The sequence below is a fragment of the Lycium barbarum genome, chromosome 10 (assembly GCF_019175385.1).
Source record: "Lycium barbarum isolate Lr01 chromosome 10, ASM1917538v2, whole genome shotgun sequence".
Classification (NCBI taxonomy): domain Eukaryota; kingdom Viridiplantae; phylum Streptophyta; class Magnoliopsida; order Solanales; family Solanaceae; genus Lycium; species Lycium barbarum.
In genome coordinates, this window is record NC_083346.1 from 39,817,129 (window position 1) to 39,826,626 (window position 9,498).

The window sequence follows — 9,498 nt, forward strand, 5'->3', positions numbered from 1 at the left end:
ACCTTAATTTATTTGGGAAAATAATTAGGGTTGGTAAGAATAACTAACAAGGACTCAAAGTTTTAAACTTTTTTTAATAAATTCACTTAGGAATAAGAAAACTTTACTTGGCATGATTAATCGTTCTTCATGGTGACTTTCTTATATTTGGGAAAATCATAGAAAGAAATAATCTTTATTTATTGGGAAATAGTAGAGATTCACATAGAGATTAAGTGCATTCATATAATGATCCATTATAAGTATATCAAGATCAATACCTATGATCATACACCCTATCTAGCGGGGACACAACCTTAGTTTCTTTTATCATAAATTTCCACTAAAGCAAGTAGATAGCAATTAGTTATAGAAAAACCAACTTTTACCAAAATCATCGGATTAAAACATTAGACCTAGAACTTAGCATCCTACGACTTTAGTAACCTTTGCACACCATATTCCCTATGGGATTCGACCCCAACCTTGTTGGGTTACTATATTTGACAACGTCCGCGTTATACCATTAATAGGTGTAATTTGAGCGTATCAAATTTTGGCACCGTTGCCGGGGAATACGGTTTTGAAATTACTAAATGGTGTTTGCTTTGATTAAAGTCTTTTGCTTATTCCATCACACCTTGTTTGCTACTCTGTGTAAACCAGGTGAACATGAATCAAAATCAGCAAAATCAACGTGCTGTAACCAGGGGAATCGGTTGAACAATCAGGCGAATGAATCAGATGATGAGAATATCTTTCCCGAACTTGTTCCAGAGGAATACTATGCGTCTGCTATTGTTCAACCTCGAGTTGGAGCTGCTACTATGAAAATTGACTCTTCTCTATACCAGTTGTTGAAACTTCAGGGATACTTTCGGAACTCTACCGAGAATGACCCTCAACGTCATTTGCAGAATTTTGTGGATGTGTGTGCTAATCACATCCAGAACAATGTTCCACAAGATGCTATTCGGTTGAGGTTATTAAAATATTCCTTAGCTGGAGAGGCAAGAACATGGTTTGAAAAGCTGCCCTGAAATTCGATTACTTCATGGGCAGAGATGGTAGCTGCTTTTCTCAAAAAGTGGTACCCCCCTAGCAAAAAGCCTGAAATTCGTGACAAGATATATGAATTTAAGCAGCGACCGGGGGAACAACTATATGAAGCCCGGGAGAGATTCAAGGAGTATTTGCAGAAGAGCCCGAATCATGGTTTTCCGGAACATATATTAATGGAGAAGTTCTACCGAGGGTTAGATCCAGTGACACAGTCAGTAGCTAATAATGCAGCTGATGGTTGTTTCATGAACAAGACCTTTCGACGAGTGACCACCATACTTAACAAGTTGACGACTCATAATCAGGCTTGGCACTCAAACAATACTGATGCGGTACCGTATGGTAGTGCTATGATCCAGAATATAGTGAAGGAGAATCAAGACACCCAGCAGACTTTGGTAGAACTTGCAACAAATATTTCCTTGCTAATGAAGAAGTTTGATGAATCCCAAATCAAGAAGGTAAATGTTTGTGAGGATGATACAGCTTTGCCAAAAGGGATGTAAAATGCTCAAGATGGTCTATTCCATGATGGGCCACCTATGCAGGTTGAAGATGCTAATTATGTTAATAACTCTCAAGGGGGTTACCAAAGACAGAATTACCAAGGTGGCTATCAGAATCAGAATCAATGGAGACCTCAGCAAGGTCAAGGTGCTTACAACAACACTGGGAACTACAACAATAATTATGGTGGTACGAACCAAGGGATCTACAACAACAACAACAATTTTGGGAACAAGAGTTCCAATCCTTATATACCACCAAACGGGCAGTCAATAGAGCAAGGTAGTTCGAAGGTTGAAGCAATGCTTGAGAAGATTCTGGCCAAACAATCCAAGTCTAAAAGGACTTTATCTGGGCTGACTGAAACAGTGGGTTCCCATACAACAGCTATTCAGAAGCTTGAGTCGCAGATGAGGGATATTTCTAAAGAGCAGCACCCTCCTAAAAAGGGAGGACTTCCGAGTGACACTATTCAAAATCCGAAGAATGGGGGAGGCGGTGTAGACCGTGTGTTTTCCATCACTACTAGGAGTGGTAAAACATTCCAGGGGGCTGCTGAGAAGGTGATTGATCTTGAGCCGATAGATGAAGAGGATGAGGTGCAGCCTGAAGCACCCATTATTGCTTATGAGAATCCTACTAACAATAAGGTTGCTGATAATCCAAAGATGGAGAAGGAAGCTAATAACAAAGGCAAGCAGGCTGTAAAAGGGGCTCTCCGCCCTTTGATGCAGCTTTTCAAATCTAAACCTCCCTTTCCTCAGAGGTTGTTGAAGAAGAAGGAAGATGCTAAGTTTGAGAATTTTTATGATCAGTTGAAGCAGTTATCTATGAATTTTCCCTTCTTGGAAGATGTCAAGGAGATGCCCAGTTTTGCGAAATGTTTGAAGGATCTGCTGACCAAGAATAAAACGGTGCAACATGAAACCGTGAGTTTGACTCACACTGTGAGTTCCATCATTTCAACTACAACTGTTCAGAAAAAGGGAGAACCTGGGGCGTTCACCATTCCTTATTCTATTGGGCACCATGATTTTGCTCGTGCTTTGTGTGATAATGGGGCGAGTATTAATTTGATGCCCCTTGTTATATATAAACAATCAAGTTTGGGGATGCCAAGGCCGACTACTATGAGATTGCAGATGGCTGATAGGTATATCAAAAGACCTGTTGGGGTGGTTGATAATGTAATTGTGCGGGTTGGTGATTTTAAGTTGCCCGTTGATTTTGTGGTTCTTGACTGTGCTGTTGATCGGGACATTCCCATCATTCTTGGGAGACCTTTCCTTGCTACAGGGAGGGCTCTGATGGATTCGGAGAAAAATGAGATCAAGTTCTGATTCAACAATGAGGAAGTGACTTTTCAGGCTAGCAAAAGGATGAAGTTACCAAGTGCTTACGAGAGTATTTCGGTAATTGATTCGTTCGATGTTGTTGATGAAGAAGTGGAGTTCAAGATGGAAGATGAAAGTTTGGTTGAAGCTCTAGCTGGTATTCTTATGAATTTTTATGCTGAAGACATGGAATCACTTGTTGGGTTGGGCTCATATTCATACCACCCAAAGAAGCTAAATCTTGATTTGGAAAATAGAACAACTCCTCCAGCAAAGCCTTCGATCATTGAGCCGCCTAAGTTTGAACTTAAGCAGCTTCCATCACATCAGAAATATGAGTTCCTTGGTCCAGACAATACATTACCTGTGATTTTTTCAGCCCTATTGACTGAGGAGCAGATTTTACATCTTTTGGAGGTGTTGAGGGAGTATAGACGTGCTATTGGTTGGACCATAGCAGACATTCGAGGTATTCCATCTGGGATCTGTGAGCACAAAATTTAGTTGGAGGAGGATAGCAAACCGAATGTAGAGCATCAGAGGCCACTGAACGAGAATATGCAAGAGGTCGTCAAGAAAGAGATCATCAAATGGCTGGATGTGGCTGTGGTTTACCTAATTGCTGATAGTAAATGGGTGAGCTCAGTCCAATGTGTTCCTAAGAAGGGCGGCATCACTGTTGTGCCGAATGCAAAGAATGAGTTGATCCCGACCAGAACTGTCACCGGATGGAGATTTTGCATGGACTATCGCAAGCTCAACACAGCCACTTGCAAGGACCACTTCCCTATGCCCTTCATTAATCAGATGCTTGATAGGCTAGCGGGGCGTTCCTACTATTGCTTCCTTGATGGTTATTCGGGCTACAATCAGATCAACATTGCTCTAAAAGATCAGGAGAAGACCACTTTTACTTGTCCTTATAGGACGTTTGCAATCAGCCGGATGCCTTTTGGTTTGTGTAATGCACCAACCACTTTTCAGAGGTGCATGATGTCAATCTTCACTGACATGGTAGAGGATTTCTTGGAAGTGTTCATGGATGACTTTTCTGTGGTGGGTGATTCATTTGAAGATTGTCTTGGCCATCTGGGCCAAGTGCTAAAAAGGTGTGAGGAGACAAATCTGGTGCTAAATTGGGAGAAGTGTCATTTTATGGTGAAGGAAGGAATCGTCCTCGGTCGCAAAATCTCTGAAAAGGGAATCGAGGTCGATCAAGCAAAAATTGATGTGATTGCAAAACTCCCACCACCTATCTCAGTCAAAGGTGTCCGAAGTTTCTTGGGACATGCTCGGTTCTACAGGCGCTTCATCAAAGATTTCTCCAAGATTGCTAACCCAATGTGCAAGCTTCTTGAAAAATAGGCTAAATTTGTGTTTGATGATAAGTGCCAGAAGGCATTTGAGGAGTTAAAAGAGCATCTCACCACCGCTCCTATTATTGTTGCTCCTGACTGGTCCCCGCCATTTGAACTGATGTGTGATGCTAGTGGTTTTGCAATAGGTGCTGTGCTTGGGCAGAGGCACAATAAAATTATGCACCCAATCTATTATGCGAGTAGAACACTGAATGCTGCCCAGATGAATTACACAGTGATGGAGCAAGAGCTGCTTGCCATTGTGTTTGCTTTTGAGAAATTTCAGGCCTACTTGTTGGGGTCCAAAGTAGTTGTTTACACTGATCATGCAGCCTTGAGATACCTCATGGAAAATAAGGAATCAAAGCCACGACTGATCAGATGGGTGCTATTGCTACAAGAGTTTGATTTTGAGGTGAAGGACCGCAAGGGCACTGAAAACCAGGTTGCTGACCATCTCTCTCGGCTTGAAGAGGCTGGGAGACCTTCTGATGAGCTTGATATAGATGATGCTTTTCCGGATGAGAGGGTGTTGGCTGTGTCAAATGAGGTGGCACCGTGGTATGCTTACATTGCTAATTATTTGGTAACAGGCATAGTTCCAGAAGATATCAAAGCCTACCAAAAGAAGAAATTCTTGCGGGATGCTCGGCAGTACTATTGGGACGAGCCTTATTTGTTCCGAACATGCGCTGACAACATCATTCGGCGTTGCGTTCCGAAAAGTGAAGTGATGGCGATTCTAAAAGCTTGCCATGACTCTCCTGTTGGGGGTCATCATAGCTAGAACCGGACTGCGGCTAAGGTACTTGAGTGCGGCTATTACTGACCGAATATTTTTCATGATGCTAATCTATTGGTGCGGTCCTGTGATCAATGTCAGAGGTAAAGAAATATCGGCAGAAGGCAAGAGATGCCTATGAATTTTGTTATGGAGGTAGAAGTGTTCGATGTCTGGGGGATTGACTTTATGGGACCCTTTGTGAGTTCAGGTGGCATGAAATACATTCTGGTTGCTGTGGACTATGTGTCAAAATGGGTAGAAGTGGTGGCTTTACCTAATAATGAGGCCAAGAGTGTGATGGGTTTTCTCAAGAAGAATATATTTACTCGTTTTGGTACTCCGAGGGCTATAATCAGCGATGGTGGATCCCACTTTTGTAATAGAGCTTTCGCGGGATTGATGGAGAAATATGGTGTAAAACATAGGGTGGCAACACCTTATCACCCTCAGACAAGTGGACAGGTTGAAGTGTCCAACAGGGAGATCAAGAGTATTCTAGCGAAAACAGTGAATACAAATAGAACTGATTGGGCCCGCAAGATCAATGATGCTCTATGGGCATACCGGACTGCTTTCAAGGCTCCGATTGGGACTTCACCCTTCAAGCTTGTATTCGGAAAAGCTTGTCACTTGCCGGTTGAACTTGAGCACAAGGCTATGTGGGCGCTGAAGAAACTGAATATGGATTGGGAGGAAGCAACCAAGCTCAGGTTGTTTCAACTAAATGAGATGGATGAGTTTCGGTACCAGGCATATGAGAGTGCAGCACTTTATAAAGAAAGGATGAAGCAATACCATGACAAGAAGATCCTGAAGCGAGACTTCTACAAGGGTGACACTGTATTGCTATTTAACTCTTGGTTGAAGTTGCTGCCGGGTAAGCTTAAATCAAGGTGGTCTGGTCCGTTTGAGGTGGTAGGTGTTTCACCCCATGGAGCAATCGAGTTAAAGTCCGGAGATGGAACTCGGGCATTTAAAGTAAATGGGCAGAGATTGAAGCACTATCACGGAATGGTTTCGGAGGATAGGATTGTCGATTGCTACATGTTGAAGTACCTCCGAACGAACAATGATCTGGTGTACCAAGATAAGAAGTGAATGGTCACCACCGTCGTGCAGCGACGTTAAATCAAGCACTTCTTGGGAGGCAACCCATGTGTAATGTTTATGTTTTTAGTTTTTTTTTTATTACATATAGGGTAATGGTTTTTTTGGTGCAGGAATATATTGCTGAAAAACAGGTAAGTTCAGTTGTAAGCAACTGTCTCGTAGCATTACAAAATACGCCTGCAGTTTACGGACCGTATTCCACAATACGGCTCGTAAACCAGGGCGTATTTAACAATGTCACAAAATAGTAAGCACTGTAATGTAACATGCCAGTTTACGACCATGGAGGACGGATCATATTTCACAATACGATCCATAAACCTGATCGTAATCTATCATGAGACAATACAGTGTACTGCCCACACCAACATATCTAAATACGGGTCGTAAATCACTTTACAGACCGTATTTAGAATATTTTTTTTAAAAGGGGGCACGACTTAAATATAACAAAGGGCAGCGATTTAAATCAAAGGGCAGAGAACCATTAACGTTCCCACCATAACCCATCATCTTAACGTTCCCTACTTAACTCCCCTCATTCCCACGATTCTCCACCATAACCCATCATCTTCCATTGTTCTAAACTCTATAAATACACAACTCACACCCAAAAACAAACCCACTTTCACCAAAATTCGTATCTCTCTGCCCTAGGTTTAAAGTTGGTTGTGATTGAAGTTGTGTTCTCCAAATCTTTGTTGATTGTGATCTGTTGGTTCATCATAAAAAGGTATGATTGACATTCTCTACTCTTATTTTCCAACAGTGAGTTTGAACTTGATGGTAAGTATTGATTAGGCTAGGTTTTGTGAAATTGAGTATTTGCTTACCTGGGTTAATGATCTTGTGAGGGGATAGATGTGTTAAATTCTTTCAATTCTCGTAGGACTTTGTTAATAAAACCCAAATGGGTTGGAGGGCATTCCATACTTTAAAATTCAAAATTTGAAGTTTTGGTCTGCCCACCAATAGCTTGACTCTTGCGGGAATTATGAAAAATTGGTAGAAAATTGGGTGAATTCTGAGTAACCTAATCCCCCAAAACAATGTGAAACCGAGATGTGCAACGAAATCTTGAAATCAGAATGTCTCTGTCTGTGATGCAAAACACGATCATACTTTACGGACAGTATTTCAGTTTACGATCCGTATTTAAGCATGTCACGAAGGGACAGAATGTCCTCCAAGAAAACAACAGTTTACGATCGTACTTTACAGACCGTAAATCAGTTTACGGTCCGTCTTTTGAGTTTACGATCATAGACATAACACAGATTTTGTTCACAGTCAAGTTGTCTTATCATTGATCGGATGTTCCATGCTAACTAATATGATGTGTCTTTTGCAGGAATGGGTCAAAAAAGGAATGCAAAGAAACCGGGGGCCAAAAACACTGGCACAAAAAATAAAGCGCGCTCGGATTCGAGGTTGATAGATGAACCCTCCAATTCGGAAGGGGAACAATCAGGATCCGAGTACACAGAGGTTATACTGCCACCAAAGGTCAAGGGGGCCCCCATACAAGGCACATCGGCAAGGCCATCACAGCCCCCACCTATGACCCCGTCCAAGTCTGCGTCGGAAGCCTCCCAGTCTTAAGAGGGGGATTCTGACGCGGAAGCATCAAGCAGGGGGGCAGCCACCTAAACGAATCCGGAGAGTGACTCAGCAGGGCCTAGTGATGGTAATGATCCGGATGATGGTACGCCGCCAAATGGTCGCAAATTGGCCGTCAGGACCAAACGACTGGAGGAAGAAAATCTTCGGTTCTCGGTCAAAGGGTCAAAGAAATTATATGACCAATGGATTGCCGGGACAGAAACTGGGGGACAGCCGCCGCAAAAAATATTTGAAGAACGGCGACTGATTTTCGATGGTATTTCGGCTCATCCACAGCTGGATAACACCATCAAAAAGTACAAGTTAGATGTGTTCACTCATGAGCCGGCAGATTATGCTCCGCACATTGTGCGGGAGTTCTATGCATTATATGGGGCTATCTTGATGTCGATGAAGCCGAGTCGTTCTTGGCATGAGATACCCATGCTGGAGAATGTGATAGTCCGGAACTTAGTGGTAGATAGTTCCTCCAAAGCCATCAACAGAGTCCTGTTTAGTAATGATTTTGTGGCTGCCACTGATCTGCGCCTGTTCCTAGACAAACGAGACAGGAAAGACAAGAAATCTATAAGGGAATGGACTGCTGCAATTATCACATATGAGCCACATGAGCAAAAATGGACTAATGATGGAAAAATCAAGATTGCTAAAAGTTGTTTGTCCACAGAGGCTAAGTTTTGGTGGACGTTGCTTCGGTACAGGATCACTCCAACCCAGGCAGATAATACCCACTCCACCAGTCAAGCAGTCACTATTGCCTCATTGATGTCCAGGTACCCGATGAATATTGGGGAGCTAATAGTTGAGGAGCTGCATGTGCGGGCACACAAGCCCAACCAGAACATGGTATTTCCATGTCTTATCACGGAATTGTGTAGACGGGCAAGGATATTTCAGCTTCCAAAATGGGACGGTACCATCACAGCTTCTCATGTGGGGGATTAGAGGAAGAATAAGGTGAAAAGCAAGAAGGACCAAGAGGCAGATCAGTCCGGTGATGACGACGAAACTCAGCTAGAGTTGAGTCTGAGCCGTGCTTATGGGACTGATCCAGTAGAGTCCGAGATTGGTGCTGCCACTACTGGGACTGATGCTCCCACGACAGGTGTTCCAGCTACTGTTGATACACAGGATTTTGCAGCCACACTGGGTGTTTCTGAGGCAAGACCTCCACCACCACCTCCGGCCACATAGGCCTTTTTTCAGGGTCTGCCACTGCCGCTGCGACAGCTGAGCCTGCTGATCCAGAGCTGGAGTTGCTGCGCTTCAGCCATGCTAACTACAGCCAGATTGCAGTCAAAGCGGTGAGGACTGAAAGGCAAGTAGAAAAAATATTGCAACAATTTAAGCCAAAAGGGGTGAGAATAGTGCAACAGTTGGTTACTAAGGCGACCACAGAAATTCGTGTGGAGTTTGAGAAAAAGCACGAAGTGTATCAGGATAGACTAGACAGTTTTGATGCAAAATTGTTGACTCGAGAGCAGACCACACCCGGTGGGGAGTCTAGTTCATTGAGGAGTGAGTTGGAGAAGCTGAAGAAGGAGCTTGAAGCACTTAAAGTGCAAGGTATGGTAGCCGCACCAGTGCCAGCACCACGTTCCATTTTGCCTAATACGTTTAAGGTGCTGGATCTGCTGGATTCTGAGGAGGAGGCGGAGGATGCCGAACCTTTTGTTCGCGATACGGGAAAGAGGGTCCGTGAGCCAACTGAGGACCCAGAGGAGTTGGACAAGAGATTGAA

General features: G+C 43.3%; 1 non-coding gene across 1 annotated transcript; it reads right to left on the reverse strand.

The window, feature by feature from the left end:
- Window positions 1–1,092: 1,092 nt before the first annotated feature.
- On the reverse strand, window positions 1,093–1,198 carry LOC132616364 (small nucleolar RNA R71). The gene has a single exon (XR_009573150.1). It is a non-coding gene; the product is annotated as a small nucleolar RNA R71 (small nucleolar RNA).
- Between the last annotated feature and the right edge of the window lie 8,300 nt (window positions 1,199–9,498).